General features: G+C 36.2%; 1 long non-coding RNA gene across 1 annotated transcript; it reads right to left on the reverse strand.

Annotated features, from left to right (window-relative positions):
• Window positions 1-1,377: 1,377 nt before the first annotated feature.
• Window positions 1,378-16,109, reverse strand: LOC107101870. Its single transcript, XR_001482099.1, has 2 exons — window positions 15,930-16,109; window positions 1,378-3,645 (listed from the first exon to the last, which is right to left on the reverse strand). It is a non-coding gene; the product is annotated as an uncharacterized LOC107101870 (long non-coding RNA).
• Between the last annotated feature and the right edge of the window lie 3,389 nt (window positions 16,110-19,498).

The following is a 19,498-nucleotide window of genomic DNA, read 5'->3' on the forward strand; positions in this document are numbered from 1 at the left end:
ATACAGTATTTCAGATATATGTAGTCTTTTCATCATTTACTCTGACCAGAACACTACAGCGGCAGAAGCAATACATAAAGAAGCTCATAGTTTTGATTTTACTATTATGCACTTTTTGTTGGAATGGAACTAGTTTCAACTAAGCCTACAGAGCCAACATGTAGTAATGTATCGAATAAAAGTCTATTCATCTTTTTTTTATTACTTTTATTTATCACAGGTGTTTATGATGGTGTGCGGGATGTCAAAAGACGGAAAATAAACAGATGGAAGGAGGAGAAAAAATAAAGGGACTAGAATAGATAGAGAAAGAACTAAAGAATAACGTATGATTCAGGCAGCATGATGATTCTGGATAGTTTTTGCTGTTGAGTTTGTAGATTGCATGATCGTTACCTTTAAATCCTTCTGCGTTTGCCACCGTTTTAACAGCTTCTTAAGGTTTTTTTTTTCTTTACTTGTTTTCTTGTAGTCGTTTGTTCCTTATCGCTTAAAAACAAAGATCCACGACAGTCACTTGGTCATACAAGCATATGTTCGTTGGAACAAGATGTGCAGATTGGCTTAAGTTTGTTTTTCTTTTTTTTTGTGTGTTTTTCTTCGCTTTTCTTCCAAAAAAAAAAAAAAAAAAAGATTGCAGACAGAGTGGCTACAATAATAATATTAACAATAGTAATAATATAATAATAGCACTTGACTTCACTTCAGCACAATTAAAAAAAGACAAAAAAATAAAAGGTTCCAAAGGTGCTTTTTTGTGTTTTGTTTTGAAAATCTGATTTGATGTGAAGCGACGCCCCCCCTCCCCTCCTCTCTTATACTTCCTCCCTCCTCCTCCTCTTCTCAGCGGGGAAGTGGCGGGCAGAAGTCCAGTGCTGGTCAGATGAAGAAGTAGTGACTGAAGCATTGCCAACTGGTCTGTCTTTTTCTTTTTTCCTGATTTTTTTTTTTATAATTTTCTTTTTTTTTATAGTGGTTCCACTCTGGTTCGGGACAAAAAGAGGAGAAGGAGAGATGGGAACAGAAATAAAAGTTGCACACATGGACTGCTGGCACCATGTTTGTTTAAAAGTCCATCGTCACAAGTAAACAAACAAACAAACGAGAAGAAATCATAAAACAGACGAGAAAAACCGAAAGAGGGGTTTAAAAAAAAGCAAAAAGGAGGGCTGTCAGGGGGGACGAATTGCTCCCATTTTACAAAATGTAACAAAATTTGTCCGCAAATTTTACAAATCTATCAATACAGGGAAAAAAACAAAAACAAACATATATATAACCTATTTACAATGACAAGAAGAAGAAGAACCCTTTTTTTTTTTTTCAAAAGTGTAGTGAGAATGCAGCAGATCCCAGCTTTGGCACATGGCGATTTTGTTTTGTTTGTCTTTTTTTTTTTTTCCATGCTTGTTTGTTTCAGATCCAACCTGTCTGACGATCCGTGGGTCGATCCGTCGGCTGGCGTGTACAGTCAAACTGTTGCTGCAGGCACACATTCAGTGCTCCGGTTCACCTTCCTCCTCATTATCCTCACATCTCCAAAGCAACCCAGGTCACACACAACATCGCCTCAGCCGTCCCTTCGTCCGCCCATCGGTCCAGTTCAACCGCCGGCTCTAATCTGCTTCCTACAGGCTCACTTCGTGGAAAGGTTCTGGGATTTAAGGGGCATTTAAGAGGCTTACAGTAAAGCACGGATCATGAAAGAATTCGACTTATACATGCACTGTTTAGATTGTAAACAAACAGGTCAGAAAGAAAATATAAAACACCTGATAGTGTCCTATAGGTGTAAAGGTTTAGAAAAAGTTGAATATCGCAAAAAAGGAAAATTATTTAAATGGAATTTTTATGAAATGGATGAAAATAAACCTCCAAGAACGAAGCTGTGATCCAACAGCTTGCTGAGAACAATACATTTAAGCTAATTGAACCATATTGTCACACAAAATCCACCATTTGTTATTCATGTGCATCAGGGGACGCATTGGAATAAAGTCTGGGACATTAAAGTGCTGAACATAAAGAAAGAGAAGTGGAGTTCCCAATCAGTATGGAAGCCGTGTGCTTAAATTTTATCTGTAAATTTCCTTCAGAGATTTTAACAATTTATCTGTTTTCTTTGGCAGGAAACTTGTAAACATTTCGAAAAAATCACTGAACACCACCAAAAATTTCATTTTAGATTGAATTTCTTACTTTTTGTTTTTTTCCATGTTTGTATTTTTTGAACATTCGAGAAGAAAATATTCATCTTTAAATTTTCGGAGCACAGGACACAGCCGCAGCTAAACTGCTTTTTGCCATCTCTTCCGAAGCAGTTTAGCACTTTTCCCATCATTTTACTTGTTAAAACAAAAATAGTAGACTAAAGAAAAATACTTTAAATCATCACAGTTTAAGTGTTTCAGTACCATTTTTTTGTAAATAAAAAATAAATAAAAAAAATATTTTAGATGCATTGTTCTGTTTTCTACATAAACTCAGTTCAACAACCATGAATCCAGTTTAGCCTGAATTCAAAGCAGGATACTAAGTAGCTAAATGGGCTTCATTGAATTGTGATTCTCAGCATGTCAGAAACTAAATGGGTAAAAATATAGAATTACAAAAAAATATGCATTATGGCATCTAAATATAAATGCATCAAACAACTACTGCACTTATTAAGTAGTGTAATAAAAAGATGCATCAATCCGATGGTGAATGAATAATTTCTACGGCAACCAGCTCAGACAATAAGCCTGCAGTCGCCTGCTTATTAGACCTACTTTGGTAATTTAACAGGAGAGACGGATTGGGCCACATCGCATCTTTTGATTTTTGGGGGATGGAAAACATGCTCATTTTTAGGTGTCGTTGTTTCAGCCAGCTGAGATGCAGTGTGAATAAACGGAAGAGAGAAAACAAGTCAGGCACTTCCTATGGAAAGCATTAAAAGCACTTATAACTGTAGGATCAGAGGTTTAGAAACCATAATAGTTTAAGACCTTGGTAAACCTTCAAAGTGTCCCCTGACAGCGTGTCCATACAGGGTTACACTCTATGGGTAACTTTAGACGTATAACAACAATCTAAAATGGGCCATCAGATCTTGATTGTTTGCATGGTTTTTAAATCAGTCTCTCATTGCTGTTTCTGCACTAAACTCGTCGTTGCTAATTAGCCCTAATGTCTCTTGTTTTGTTTGTATAATATTTTTGTCAAACACAAAATCACAGTGAAAACTAGAACTATAAATATGAGCTGTATTAAAAAGGGATGGGTTTTTCAATTACTTGCACAGATTGTGAAACTGAAGATCTATTTGAGCTCTTTAGATTTTAGTTTCTTGGGTCCTCCTAATAAAACCTGCCGCCTCTTAAGCCCAGTCCTACTTCAAATCGACTCCCTCCCTTCCTTCTCTGCAGGAGTAACATCAGGAATAAAACACCGAGGAGGTTACCTCAGACGGGATGGAGGAGGGCGTTGTGCGTGACCTTGGATGCGACAATCAAGAGATAAGAATTGGTTTTAAAAAATAATAATACAGTACAATATCTGTCAATTAAAAGAAAAAAGAAAGAAAAAACCCAAAAAACTTTTGTTTCTCCATTCTTCAGATTCTTTCCTCCTGTGTTTCCAGCAGCAGCGATGGCGGAAAATCTGAAAAATGAAAAAGAAAGCCAGTCAAAAGTGTCCATCTTTTAACAACACACGGAAATGTCAATGTGAACTCAGGGTAACATTTCCTTAAATGGGACAAAATAAATCCTATATGGGAACAGAAAGGGATTAAAAAGCAATTGTTTGCGCCGAGGCTGCAATCTGTTCTAATCCACGTAGGTGGTTTGATGTTCAAAGATGTGTTTTGTTTGAATTAAACTAAATCAGAGCCAAAAAAAACCTCAGTTTGTAGAAACAGGACAATAGATCATGACATTCATCCATATATGGAAGAGTTCATTTATGGTATTTCACATCAAATTCTTTTTCAAAAAGAAGGTAAAACGTTTGAGAATCACAATCTACATCAAACCAGTGATTTAGGTACTTTTTTCTTTAATAATATATAATTTTCAGATTACTGTTGGTGAATGAGGATTTCAAAATGGCAGAAATACATAACTGTGCTATTTAATGATTCAAATATAACATTTAAAAGGTTTTATAATTCTGTTTGCTTTTTATTTTGTGGTTTTGGTCAAAAATTTTAACAAGAATTGTTTAATTTAATGCAATATAACGTATAAAAAAAATCCTAGAAATCAGTTTGTTCAACTTATGAAAATAAATGTATTTGTAGTGACCAGGAAATTATAGTTTTAACTTCAATGTTTACAGATGCACTCATTTATTTTTCACTCTGATGTTAAAATCAAACATTTTCTTCCCTATTTAAGCACAGAAAAAATGCATTTTACCTTCATTCATATTTAGTGGTTTATTTCTTAAATGTTTGGTAGAATTGCCTTATAATCTATATGGCGCTGAACCTTTTCAAGCTTAAAAATGAGTTTGATTAAATTCTGTACAAGTAGATCCTGACAGAAGCTTCAATCAGTCAACGTCCCTGACAAATCAAATTATTAGATACATTTTCTTCTTATGCTTGACATGCCAGGTATTTTTCAAGCTATAAGTGCATCAACGATATGCGCTTTGTAACGCCTTTTATCGGTTAAATAAAAAAATCTGATTATTATTCTATTAGATTCAAACTACTGCTGCTATCAAAGAGCCTGCAGCACGTTTCCTCTGTGAACCCCCTAAAAATCAGAAATGGTCTAAATTTAAATCGGCAGCTCACATCTCAAAGAAAACTCGAAATCAAAAAAGGTTGATCAGTGAAGAAGAGGGGAAAAAAAGGCGCAAAACTCAGAGTACAACTCTTATTTCCTGCAGACTTTGAATGCAACTCTCTCCTTACTGGCAAGTTTGATTGGTTGCTATTATGTTTGACAGGAAAAGATTGAGCACCAATTTAGCAGAATTTGCATCTGTGGCACAAAGGGCACATGCAGAGCGAGGCAGAGTTGTAGACTTTTTTCCTGTTTTGTTTCAATAAAAGATGAGTCAAAGATACAAACCATTTCTGCTGCTGCACAGACTCACATTTTCATTTTAAAACGTTACAAAGTTAGATCTATTGGTGCCGTACTTGGCCCAAATCCGAGTCCACAGTAGTGCTCAATCAGCTTTTTAGTAAAAATATTTTTTTATGGCACCCGGCATACTAATGCTTTGCTGCAAAGATCATCAAAGGGATTTTAAAACAATTTACAGTTTAAACAAACACAGAAATGTCATCTGGAAATAATCACTAATTAGCAGCAGAGCAACTGGTCACCGCTGCTAAGCAACAGCAAAACAATCCAGCAAACCCAGAGGAATATTTGAGCTTCCTCAGCATTACTTGAATGAACTAAGATCTAGATGCCTGTTGAAGTGTTGCAAATTGTCATTAAGATAACAATAAAAAGCGACTTAAGAGAAGAGCTTTAATATAATTTCAAGGAAATGTGCAACAGCAATGCATTTCTATGAAAGAGACCAATCCAACTGCAGTGATCTATAAAAATCTTCAAGAATTTCGTGGAAAAAGAAATAATCTGCTTCCCTGTCGGAACTAAGCGTTTAGTTCGTGAATTAAACCAACAATAAAAAGTGAAACTTTGATTTTGTCATGTAAAAAGAAATTCATTCATTATCATAAAAAACAAAATCAAAACTCATCTTAAAAATTTAAGCCATATTTGATTTATGCAGATAAACATTTTTGGAATTTCAGAATCGGTCTCACTCCAGTAGCAGCTTCAAAGCATCCAGCGAAAACGTGCAGCGATTTGAATAAAATCCATCTCTGACACGACAATCATTGTGCTTCTCAACAAGGAACAGCAGAAAAGGATAAAACATTTTCAACAGCGTCTTCTATTAAAATGCATCACATTCCAATCCGGAGGACCGTTCCTCCTTTGAAGAGGGTCTTGCAGCACTTTCTAGTTTCACACACTGATTACTTTCTCCCATCTGGGATGCACATGACATGACAGTTCATGGCGCAGTGGAAAAAGATTTAGATCTGATTAACATGCAAACTTTATGTGATAACCAGCCTGTAAAATCTGAAACCTGCTGTGGAACAAGCATTGTTTCAAATCCATCACTGCTTATAAAAAAAAAAAGAAAATTAACGGTTAAACTTATGGCTTTAATTATTCAACAATAAGTCCTAATCCTAAAACTGTGATTATTTGGAAAACAGGTAATTTTACTGTCCACCGTCCCTTTTGTTTTACATTACAAGAAGCACAGCAGCATTTTAGCAATTAAACCTTAATCTATAAGCTGCGACTGTTGATAAGTTATTACGGGACGCTGCGCCGCGCTGCGCTGATTAAATGAAGCCTCGAGCTGCTGTGATTAGTGAGACAGGACAATAGATGGTGGGCACACACACACTGAGCTGCGGAGATCACAGCACATCAATTTTCACCGCAGGAATTTGCTCCATAAATTGTTATGACTCTCCATAATAATCGTTCTTTATCACTTCTTCCTCACATCATCTTCCTGCCGTGATCTCATACTTCTCACCTGATGTTTTCACTCAGTGAACTGAATTTGAGCAAATATAATCTGCTCTTCATTAGAAGCAAAACTATTTATAGTTAGGTATTTAAATGTCCAAGTTCAAAGGTCAACTCTAAGGTCCTTCTATGCGTTTAATCGTATCTTATAACTAATTTATATACCCTTGTTATTGGTAACATTTTCCTTATAATATCTGGACTTTTCTCTAAATTTACTATGGAATTTACTTCCAATGCTCATTGTTATTCACAGACCATCATTATGCATTATATATATCTATCTATATATAGATATATATATTAATATTCAACAGAGAAAACTCTCAGACTTTTCAGATGGATTATTTATGATGTCTTTCTCTTTTTCAAACATGGTGGGACAGAGGAACATGAAAAAGAAAATGAGCTGATAATAGATGGAACTGTCTATATATAGGTGCTGATTATATAATTAGAATATCATAAAAAGAAAGTAAATTTTTTCAGTAATTCCAGTTCTGCATATCAGTCATTCATTACTCACATACAGGTATATTTTAAGTTTTCATTTATTTTAAGTAGATGATTATAACTAAGGGCTGCACGGCGAAACAGTGCGCAGCAAGAAAGTTCCGGGTTCAATTCCTAGTCAGGGGTCTTTCTGCATGTGCATGTTGCATGTTCTCCCTGTGCATGCGTGGGTTCTCTCCAGGTACTCCAGCTTTGTCCCACAGTCCATAAAACCTCTAAATTCTTCTTAGTGTGTGTGAATGGTTGTGTGTCTCTGTGCGGCCTTGTGACAGACTAGCGACCTGTCCAGGGTGTACCCTGCCTCTCGCCCATATACTGCCGGAGATAGGCACCGGTGCCACTCTGACCCTGACAAGGACTAAGCCTGAGACGATGGATGGATTATAACTAATTGATGAAAACCCTAAATTCATTCTCTCAGAAAATCAGAATATTACTCAAGGATTTCCAGGAAGTAGTCTCCATGCCTGATTACTGCGCCAATGCTGTGTGGCTCCGGTGCTATAAGAGCCCAGATTGCTCTCCTGCATTGTTTGGTCTGACATATTGCATCTTCCTCTCCACAATAATATATAGATTTTCTATGGATTTAAAGTCAGGCAGGTTTACAACTTCAGTTATACCATGGTCCTTCAACTAAACCTGTAACACGTCCTATTGGAAGATGACATGTGCGTCTCCATAAAGTTGGTCCTCTACAGGAACCATGTCCTGATAGACGGCTGCGTTAATCTTAGACCTCAGAAAACAGATTGGACCAACACCAGCAGATGTCACGGCATCCCAAACCAAACCTGACTGTGGAGACTTTACATTACACCTCAAACAACGTGGATCCTGCGCCTCTTATCTCCTTCTCCAGGCTGTGACCTAGATTTCCAAAACAAACCGTTGGATTTACCCAAATCAGAGAACATAACTTTGGACCACTCAGCAGCAGCTCTGTCCTCTTTGTCTTTAAACCAGGTGAGACGCTTTAGATGCAGCCTCTTGCTTACGAGTGGCTTTACACAAGGACTGCGGCAGCTGAGACCCATGTCTTACGGCGTGGCGCTCCTTAAAACACCAGCTCCAGCTGCAGTCTCTTTGTGAATCTCCCCACATTGTTTCACAATCCTCTCCAGGGTGTGATTATCCCCATTGCTGGACCCTTTAGCAATGACCTTTTGTGTCTCGCCCTCCTTGTGGTGTCAATGGTTGTCTTTTGCAGCACTGTGAGGACAGCAGTCTCCCCAACGGTCGCGTATCCAACAGAACTACACTAAGAGACCCTCTAAAGACCTTCGCAGGTGTTTTGAGTTAATTAGCTGGTTAGCGTGTGGCACCAGGTTTCTTCATTATAAAACCTTTGCACAATATTCAGATTTTCTGAGATGCTGAATTTAAGGTTTTATTAGTTGTCACTAATAATTGTCTAAATTAAAAAAATAAACACATATATATCAATCTTAGTAGTGAATGATTGTAACTGACAAGTTTAACTTTTTTTTCATGTTTTAATTATACTGGTCATATATTCTAATTATTCACTGAAAATACTGTCTAGAAATAAGTCTTAAAATAAGATAATTAGATAATATGCACTTGAAATAAGACAATGCAATTGCTTTTTTATTATTTTCAATGTAAACTGTCTTGTTCCATTGGCAAAATGTCTCAATTCAAAAACAAATGCACTTATTTTAAGAAAAGATGACTTATTTAGATAAAAAAATGTCCAGTGTATGACCAGTATAATTAAGATATAGATTAATGTGGAGACAGTTTTTGATTTAACACTCAAGAGTTAGATCGCATTGAGATTTAAATAATAAAATCTGTTAAGAACCACATGTACACAGCTTTGAACGGCTATTTAAACTTTACAAGACCAGTAATTTTACGTAGTCTTTCTAATAAAGGTGTTCAGGCACCCTGAACTTTTTACATTATGTAAAATTATGTACATTATGTACATGAATCTACCGCTATTCCCTTTATTGGGATTTTATGTGAAAGTTTCATCCCAAAAACCATTCACGATTGCCTAAATTAAAATCTGAGAGATGAGGCATGCATTTGTACTTAGACCCACTGAGTCACTACTTTTGGCCCTGGAGACCTTGTTCCTTTAAAAGCTTCATAAATCTCAACACTGAAGAGCTCAGGCTCTGTGGCACTGAATAGAAACAATGGAAAAAGTCTCAGCATCAAGTGTTTTATGTCGCTCTACCACTGGTCGTATCTTTAGGGGTGACGTCCTGCTGGAAGGTGATATTTTTTTTCTTTGCAGCCTCTATCAGGGTTTCTTTCAGGTCTGCGGGGACAGTGAGCTCTAACTTATTGCAACTAATGTTCATTATCAGTTTGCCTCCAAACAAAAATGTCGACCAACAAGTTCAGTTTTAATCTAACCTTGTGGTTAACTTTCTTCTTTTTGTCTCTCTTCTATAATGTCAGCAACATAGGTTGTCCACCTACAGTATAGCCACTCTGACCGGAGCAGACTCTCTGCTGCTCCTCTAGTTACCACAAAACTGTTGGTTCATTAATGTCCTTTTAAAGCCGTTATAGGACATTTAAAATGAGTTAAAATTACATCCAGACTGATTCTAATCACCAGATTCCTAAAGATAACTGTGAACGGAGATACAATATCACATTTTAGATGACTGAATAAAAGCGCATGAACCTTTTATCATTCAGGAATTTTGAAAGCTGTGAACTTTATCTAGAAAGGGCAAAATTATTAACTATTTTGTGCTGGTTTTATCATGTAGGACTAGTGTGAAATTCTGATTAATTCTTTAGGATCATGCAATAGGATTAATAATAATTATTAAGTTGTTTTTTTCCTTTAGAAGATAATGTGGCTGACAGATGTAGACTTTTTCACTACAAAAACGATCTTAAAATGGGAAAAAAAACCTAAAAAAAAGGGAATTAAACCTGAATTGAAGGGCCAAAAAAAAAAAACCGCCAAAGGAAAAAAAAAGGTTAAGCCTAAAAAAAAAAAAAATAAAAAATAAGCAAATGAAAAAAAAAAACTTTGGGGGGGGTCCTAATTTAAAAGCAAAATGGCCCAACTAACCGCCCAAATCAAAAAAAAAATGCATTTAATTTAAGAAAAATTGACTTAGATTTTTTCTCTTGCACCGTGGAACTTTAAATTTATGAAGGTCCGTACTCCTGTTTCCTGTCGTCCGCTTTAATGACAGCAGTAGGACAGACGCTAATAAGCTTTATTAGCTTCACTCTAAACGCTCTGAAGTGCTAGCATCTTGCTACATTTCTTTAATTATTATTATAAGTTAAAAATTAAGTAAATATTTAAATTCTCAATCTTGACGTCTTCGGATTTTGAAGAAATTACATGACAGAAACATGTTAGAATAACAAAAAAATAATTTCATTGTTTCGAAAAAAAAAAGCTACAAAATGTTAAATTATCAGAGCTGCTCAGTGATGCAGTGGGTAGCACTGCTGCCTTGCAGCAGGAGGTTCTGGGTTCGATTCCTGGCCTGGGGTCTTTCTGCATGGAGTTTGCACGTTCTCCGTTTGCATGTGTGGGTTCTCTCAGGGTACTCCGGCTTCCTCCCACAGTCCAAAAACATGACTGTCAGGTTAATTGGCTTCTCTAAATTCTCCTTAGGTGTGAGTGAATGGTTGTTTGTTCTGTTTGTCTCTGTGTTTCCCTGCGATGGACTGACGACCTGTCCATGGTGGACCCCACCTCTCACCCGTACACAGCTGGAGATAGGAACCAGCAGCACCTCACAACCCCACTTGGGATAAACTGTGGAAAATGGATGGATGTTAAATTATCAGAATTTTTTTCTTAATGTGGCAAATTTCTTTATTTTTAATTGTCAGTTATGTTTATTTAAAATGTTGAAGGATTTATCAGATTCTACACTCTGAAATTTGAAAAAGTAGAGAAAGTTGTTGATGTCTACGAAGCTTATTTTAAGTCAGCGGGGTTCAGCGCTCTGAAAACCTCCCTGGTCATTTTTCTTTCAGCCAAACCAATCTGCATGGCAGATTTCCGCCTCCAATAATACCTGGCACCTGAGCAGAGCCGCAGCCGTAACAAACTGTTTAGATAGCAGCTCATGTTCATTTATCATCCTACTCACAAACTAAGTCACAACCATCACCACACCTCCCCCGGCTCCTCCATAACACAAACTTATTATCATGTTGTTGTTGTTATGCGCTGTACTGCCGCTGCTGAGATGAACTGGGAAAATGACAGTTTGATTGAGGCTTAAGCACGTCGGACAGTGAAAAACCAAAGCTCTGTGAAAGAAGAGGAAGATCTCTGCGACGCCGCTGCTGTGTTTCACTGCTGTGTGGGTTGGAGTGGTGAGCAGGAGAGCGGAGGAGTTTACGAGAGCGGCTGCACCAGACTCGGGAGCAACAGTAAATAAATCTGGGCCGTTGTTTAGGAGCATGTAATGAGCAAGCATAGCAACAAATAAAAACACCTTCTGTGGCTCTCGAGGTGCTTTGTAAGCAGGTTAACCCCGAAGATGTAAAATGCGCTCCTTTCTACCTTCCTCCTAATCTCTTTTTTTCTATTTTATAATCAGAAAATCCTACAGAGAATGAAAGAAACTGGAATCTCCACTTCATATTGCTGTCTTGACTCTTGTGACCTGATCTTTGTTTAACTGAGTTCCTCTTTTTGTAGAAAGCGGAGCACTTTTCAGTACCTTACAAAAGATGACTCCAAACGCAGCATTGGGCAGAATACAGCTTTAGAAACATAAATGTTTCTAAAGCTCCTAATATGAAACAAACTCTGTATTTAAGTGTTTTTTTTTTTTTTAACTTAATGACTTTTTGACATCAACATTCAAGCCAATGTTTGCGTGTCAAGAGTTTTCTTTCTTGAAGAGGAAAAAAGCACGTTTACGTTTATTTCAGGAGAGCAGAAAGCTGCATGTTGTTTCCTGACGTCGTCCCCTGTGGGACAAATAAAACACTTCTGAACTAAAATGTGAGAGTAAAAACAAAGGTGCGCGTCTCTTTTTTTAAACAGCACTGATGGCAAACATGTCATTTGCAAACACTCACTGTGGGCTATTTAAAAACGCTGCATATTGATTATTGATTTTAGCTGTCATGTGCCGATTTTGATGCTATCCTAAAGTAGAGGCAATCTCTCAAAAGTGACAAAGAAGTTGTGTCTCAACCTTTTTTTTTTTTTTTTAAACAGACATTTGTCTTGAAGAAGTGATTTGAATGGATTCTATTTTGATGAGCAAAAGCCAAGCAGGCACATTAAGACATTCAATCTTCTGTCAGAACAGACAGTGGAGGGAACAAGCAGCAGACTCTGTCAACACTCTTTGCCCTAGGCACAGCCTTTCATCTATCAAACTTTGCCACACTGGGGGGTCTGCTGCTATTTCAGGACTCCAAAAAAAATCTAGAACCCCCCACCTCCCCACACACACACACACACTGCACATTTATAACCAAGTAAGTGTTCAGCCAAAACCCATACAGCGACACACACACACAAAGACTTCCCGGATTTGTTTGTTTGTTGACTGGGATTGAGGTATTGGCTCCAACACTGACAGAACATGGGAGGGCGGGGGGGGGGCTGGACACTGGAGACCAGTGAGGAGCATGCTGAGACAAATCAGTTTTAGAAGAAGACAATCTGCAGATTTGGGTGTAAGGAACAGTCTGCATCTATTTCGGATTTCAATAAAAAAAAGATGAAAAAAAGCAAAAAAAAAAAGTGACTTTTCTCTGTTAATTGTGAACCCACAGCAGACACCTTGTTTAAACTAAAAAAAGAAGATCTCTGAGATCTATTAGCTCATCAATAAACTGCAAAAAAAAGCTGCTCAATTCAGAAGGGCCATTAACGTTTAATGGTCCGACATTTTTAGGACAAATAAAAAAAAAATAAAAAAAAACACATTAAATTGGGTTTAATCCGAGCAGAAATGATGAAACTCTCAAAAATAATCGATAATATTCGGTCTTATTGTAACGCTAAGCAGTTTAGCTTAGAGAAGCAGTTAGTAGATGTGGTTAAGCTGCTATTGCCTTAAATAGTCGAATGTGTCAAATATTTATTCTTAGATGTCTCTCAGGGTTACTAACTTTTTTAGATGTTAAAGAAGTAAAAAATTGTACCGACTGCATGAAGGTTGTCGTATCAGATAATAACTGATAATCGACACATTTAGAAAACATTTTGCATCAAAAGAACTTTAGTATATGTATTAGTGTTAGAGAAGACAGCGTGGATCTAGAGATACACCAGTGGATTAAAGGTTAAATGGAATAAACCAGTTTACCACTGGCTAAAACTAGAACCAGAACCAGTCAATAAAACAAGGGAAAAATCTGCTGTTTTTTCTTGTATACCGAATGATTTCCACCAGTGCTTGTAGAACAGACTGGCTTCGTCCTCATCCAACATGCCAATAGGATCAGGGAGGGGGGATCAAGTAAAAGCCTTTTTTCTGCTCATGCTAGCGTCCCCACTTTTAGCAAATCTTGCGAGTGAGCTGTCACTTGAAAAGACAGACTCGCCTTTTTACAGATGTTTTCTCTGTTGCACGTTAGGAGCCAGAGTAACAAAAGAAAAGACAAATCATAAAGCGTGTCTTAGCTGTAGTCCTATTACCGCCGTTTAATTTGAAATCCATCATACACCTCCTGGTTGTTTACATAAAGATAAATGGGTTTTAGAGGGAAGAGAGGCAGCTTATTAAATATGTTTTATGATTTTTTTTATTCCAAATCTTTAATGCTGCTTTCTAACACATATAAAGGCGTTACTTTTTATTCTCTCGACTGGATGTGGTGTTAAGATGCTTGATTTTCAACCTTATTTAACTTAATAACTTAATCAACTTATTTCAACCGTTGCGTATATTAGCTGCGACATATGAATCAAGATGCTATGACTGAGAAAATTTGATTGACAGATGACTTTTGATACATGATTGGCTGAATTTAGGTGTTCAGGCTGATGTATAACTAACTGGCCTGCATAAAATAACGGAAAAAAAAAACACTGATTTTAAGACAGAATTTTTAAAAATAATAGACATTTTCTAACTTTTAGGACAATATGGTCTGATAAAGAATGCATTTATATACATGTTTAAGTCAGAATGATTTGAAATTTAAATATAACTTCCCTATGACTTTAAAGTTAAACTTTATTTCCATTATATGGTTTTATTTGAATGTTAAAATCTTCACAGGCTGGGAGTAAATCCTAAAATGATCCAAAAACAGTTTCACTGCAATCGAATGAAGAACCGTAGTGAGAAATCAGCGACATCTGACTAATTATCATTTCTGGTATGTGAGAAAGGTTAAGTGGCCCATTAAGAGCCAAAATGGCACCAGTATTGGTTCTGCCTGGAAAAACCTACTTTAAAGCATCTGTAAAACTGCTCATCTGCTTTTTTAGTAGCTACTCTAACACAAATAATCATCAGATATTACTTTATAAATTCTTTGATTAACGATACAGTTTTAACATGCTTTTCAAATAAAGTGCTTTTTTAAGGAAGAGAAAAAAATTATTTTATTTCTGTATCCTGCATGAATTTACTCTATTACCTTTATCCCATCTATCATTTTTTGCACCATGTTTTTTTTTTCTCACACACTGTTTACATTTGATCCCTGCTGCAATTTAAGAAATGGAAATATTTTTTCTAAAAGCTGGACTTAATGCAATTTTGTGCTGTATACACCCTGTGTATACCTAACACAGTATGACAATAAAAGATGTCCAAGTCTAACTAAGTATTCGCACATACGTTTGCAGGTCTTGGGAGTGTCCCTGGGATGAGCGGGAGGGGATTGGACATCCATCCCCTTTTCAAGCCATGCATATGTATTGTTTGTCATTATATGTATTGTAAAATGTGTGCAGGTTTGAAATAAACTTTTTGAAATGAAAAATACCTCAACTAAACGTTGAAACCTGTATTACATACTGTATGCAGCTATTGTGGTTTTATTTATATCAAAGTGATGGACAATTCTTCAGGCTATAGGAATATTCACCTGATTGTGTTTCTATGTTTCATCATCTGTATAAACATTTCAGAAATTAGTTTATACTCTTATCTCTTTTTATATATTTACCATTATAAAGTAAAAAAAAAACTGAATATAAATAATAATTAACCAAATAAGTGTGAATACTTTTTTACTCACTCTATAAATAGAAAATGCAGATTTTCATACTGTGAACTCTTAGGAGAAGCACTAACAAAAGGTTCATGTTGCAACAAGTGGCTAAGATTTAAATTTGTGTGTTTTACACACAAAGCATTAAGAAACCAAACGGGTGAGACCGCGGCGACAGTAAAGTCCTCCAACCAACAGCAACATGGGGGACGACTAACATGTTTAAAATGTTTAGTTGGGAAACTTTTTTGAGAGATAATCTTAAAAGAGTTTCCTGGTTATAAATAAAAGGAAAAGGATTTCTATAAAATTGTTTTTGTAAATGAAACTCCGCCAGAAAAAGCTTTAAATTCATTATCATGTTAATGACTAAACATCAGCAATGCCCCTGGAAAACCATGGTTCATTTTCCAACGTTTCAAAAGAAGGTTACCACACATTTCTGACATTTATAACATGATAAATTTATCATCTAAAAAAGGATTAATTAACAGATTTTGTGAGGAATTTAAATGCAGCTGCAGGTTTAATTAAACATTTCTGCCTTTCACATGAATAGATGATTTATAAATGAATCACCTCTGATTTAGAAACTCTCAAACGATTCAGACTCACCAACATCTCCATTTGTGATGTAACCTAACTTTACAGCGGACATGTCGCAAAGGACCGACCTCTCACCTTTAACCTGTGAGCCGCCCGGACGTCTCCTCCGCCATCTTCCTCTCTCTGTCCAGCAGCAGCTCCCGTCCCATCCTCAGAGGCCCGTCCTCCAGCCAGCTCCCGAACATCTCCCGCGCTCCTCCCATGACTCCCCCGTTCTGGGAGCCGTTCTTCATTTCGACCATACTCTGCTGCCTCAGTCTGTTGGACAAATTTTAACACCACAGTTACGGCAGCGGCATACATCATTAAGATCCATTATTGTTTCTAAACGCTGCTACTGAGACCCTGCTGGTCATCAATGATGAGCCTCATATGAATGTTAATGTGTTTCTGTGTCCTCTGGGTTTCACTGGTTCAGACAGCGATGCACAGGACAGCGTTCTGCTTTAATAATTCTCTGCAATGAAGGCATCTATGATAGATCATACTTATAAAAACCATAAAAATATGAGATGTTTAGTGGTAAAAGTATTCATGTGGATAAAGACAAACATCTTCTTTCAAAAGTAAACTAATGTCGACTCATTAAGTTGTTTACTTCTCTGCTGTTAATTACAGTTTTCCATTTTCTTGTAAACAGTCTGTTGCTGTTTTTTTAATGCAAAGTTATTACATAGTTCATCCTTCTGAGTTACACATTTCATTTGATCCAACTATCCAATTTGTGATAATGGTACGGTCATTTTTCCTTCTGATGTAAACACCTTAATTTCGTCTCTTTGAGACAATAATGGAGTATTTTGTTCTAATTTAAACACACTACATCCTTTAAAAAGTTTTGCAAAAAGCATTAATCTTTTACTCCGTGGTCCAAAATCAGAAGGTTTTAACATTAAGGGCCTGATTTTAATTTTTTAAAGTCATGTACATCCTTTCTTAGTTTCAAAAAAGCCGTGCATGACTTTACACTTTAAAGTGATCACTGTAAGCGAAATATATTTTCTTGTATAATTTCTGAATTGGTTATTGTTAAGGGAAGTGTAGCTTAATTTAGTTGTAAGAAGGCAGGCGTTCATAAGCTTTGCCTTCAGCCTTTCAGTCACAATACTGTCATGGGTACTGAGTCATAGGAAGGGCTACCAATACTGAAATAGAATAAAATAGGTTAGAAAATCAATTTATTCTCCCAGAATGGGGAAAATCTGGTGTATAAAATACTCTTTATGTTATAATCAGTTATTATACGTTCCACTTTTGGACAATCATCGATACGTTTGACTGAGAGGGGAACTCATGATAAGACAAAATGCACAAAGGGGTAAACAAGTCAAAAAAGGTTGGGAAATTAGCTCCTACTGTCTCTCTACTTGTACGTCAACCTTGAAGATATCCCAATATTCATCTAAAGGGTTCATTTCGTTGACGATCGTGCTCTCTTAAATAAAAATCCATACTCTTTAGGTTGTGTTCAGTTAAATGAGAAATTCAGAATTTCCGTTTTTCTGCACTAATTGCTCCCAAAGTTGATCTACAAGGTTTTAGTTGGACTCTTTGCAGACCAGTCAAGCTTATCAAACCCCCAACTTCACACATTTGCAGAAAGGGAAGTGATTCAATCATCCAAATGAACTGATATGATGGTGCGACCAAGAGACAGATGGTCTATTTCATACCTGCTGCAATTGTCCTGCTTAATAACATGAAACCATGAGTGCTGCAGCCTTTGCTAATGCTGACTGATGCCACCAAGGTTGATCTGTTATTTTCTTTGGAGACCAATGCATGGATTGTTTGTTCTCTGCTAATTAATGTTCCCATTGGGGACAATAAAATTACGATTGACCATTAATGATGAGTATGTGTGAGTGAAGCCTTATTATGGTGGTTTGACTTGTTTTAGGAAGGTATGATTCAACAATTACTGCGGTCATTTTGGATTCTGCTCTATTTCACATTTTCTACAAACCTTTGTGTAGTTAGCATCAGCCTACACATGGACTAAGCTTGAGATTAGCATTTCTTGCAATAACCTGGCAAAATGCATCTTTCCTTGATGAAATTCAATGAAATATTTCTGCATCGCCTCAGTATAACAACAATAATCATCGTCTACTGTATGTGCAGCAAAGGAAAAGCCATTTTCCACTCTACCATCAAATACCACAAATGTTTGAAGTTTTTTTTAACTCTTCTGGGATTATTTGCTTTAAAGTGAGGTGACTAAAACTGAGCGTCACAACAAACCGTCGTTAGGTGGTTTAAAGATACGATATAAGTGAAAAGGCCCACTGTTAAGTGTAAGTATAGTGGAAGATCTGTGATGATGTAAGGTTGCATATCTTCCAAATATCCTGGGAAACTTGAAAGGCTACCTGGATGCTGTGAAATACCCCAATATTTAAATAAACATCTAGTCAAAGCTTCTAGAAAACATAAAATGGCTCCCAAGAGACAAAATCCTCCAGCTTCTATGTACTTCCTGCTCCTCAGATCTAAAACTTATAAAGAACCAGCATGGTGAGCGGAAGAGGGGAAGTCATATATGATTGTCACAATCTCTTTGCTCTTCGCCTTTGTTTGCAGTGATGCTATCCATTAAACAGATGACCAAAGAGTCATCCTAATGCTGCCGCATTTTTGTATCAATCAGCTGTCCAAGTTGTTTTTTTACTAAAACAATAAAGAAACAATAAACCTGCTGGTTTGATTTTCTGCATTTAGAGCAGGTATCTCAGTATTAATCACTCATGAGGGATTTCAATGTCAGGAGAAAGTAGCCATCATTAAAACCTTTTTATATTTATACCTGAATAAGATAAGATGCATTTTAATAGGAGGGCTCAAATGGGTATAAAGGAAACCGTTATTCAACTAGCATGGCATCAAATAACACTTCTTAGAGGTACCGTAATATACTACTAAGGTATTGCTTTTTAAATCGCTTTATATCAATATATATATATATATATATATATATATATATATATATATATATATATACCTTAGTGTAAGGCTGTCTCTAACGTAGGACACTTTATAAATGAAAAGCATCTGCAAAACTTAACTTTATCTAAAAATATTTGAAGATTAAATCATCATTTTATCATCTAATTTTAAGGAAAAATAATCAAATAGTCACATCGATGTTGTCTTTATTATCATAAAACTTATTTTATTCATTCTAGGTTTTAAATACAGAACATTTAATGTTTTTGCAGGTGAAAAAAAATTAAATTTTTAGCATTTTTTTCCCTTAAAGGCTCAAGTTTAGGACCTATTTCATTTTTAGCTGCACAATTATAATTATATGATAAGATGTATGTGGCTTTGAGTTTTAAACCAACATTTGGGATGATGGGTGGGATGTGGTGTATTCCTAAAACTATGGATAACAGGAATAAATAAAAAAATATTAGAACTTTCTTATATTGACAATATGTGCATGGCATGACCCTTCATCTGCAGGTTATTTCCACTTATATATATATTTTTTTTACCAATTAGTAGAAAAAAACAACAGAATCACCACCTAATCTATAACCTGATTCGTTCACATTTGTTAATTAACAGGAAATAACAGTTTTTACTTTTTTATGTACAAACAAACAGTTTTTAAACTCCTTTCGTTTTTCAGTATTTTCTAT

This window comes from Cyprinodon variegatus, unplaced genomic scaffold (genome assembly GCF_000732505.1).
Source record: "Cyprinodon variegatus isolate N-32 unplaced genomic scaffold, C_variegatus-1.0 Scaffold1164, whole genome shotgun sequence".
Lineage (NCBI taxonomy): Eukaryota > Metazoa > Chordata > Actinopteri > Cyprinodontiformes > Cyprinodontidae > Cyprinodon > Cyprinodon variegatus.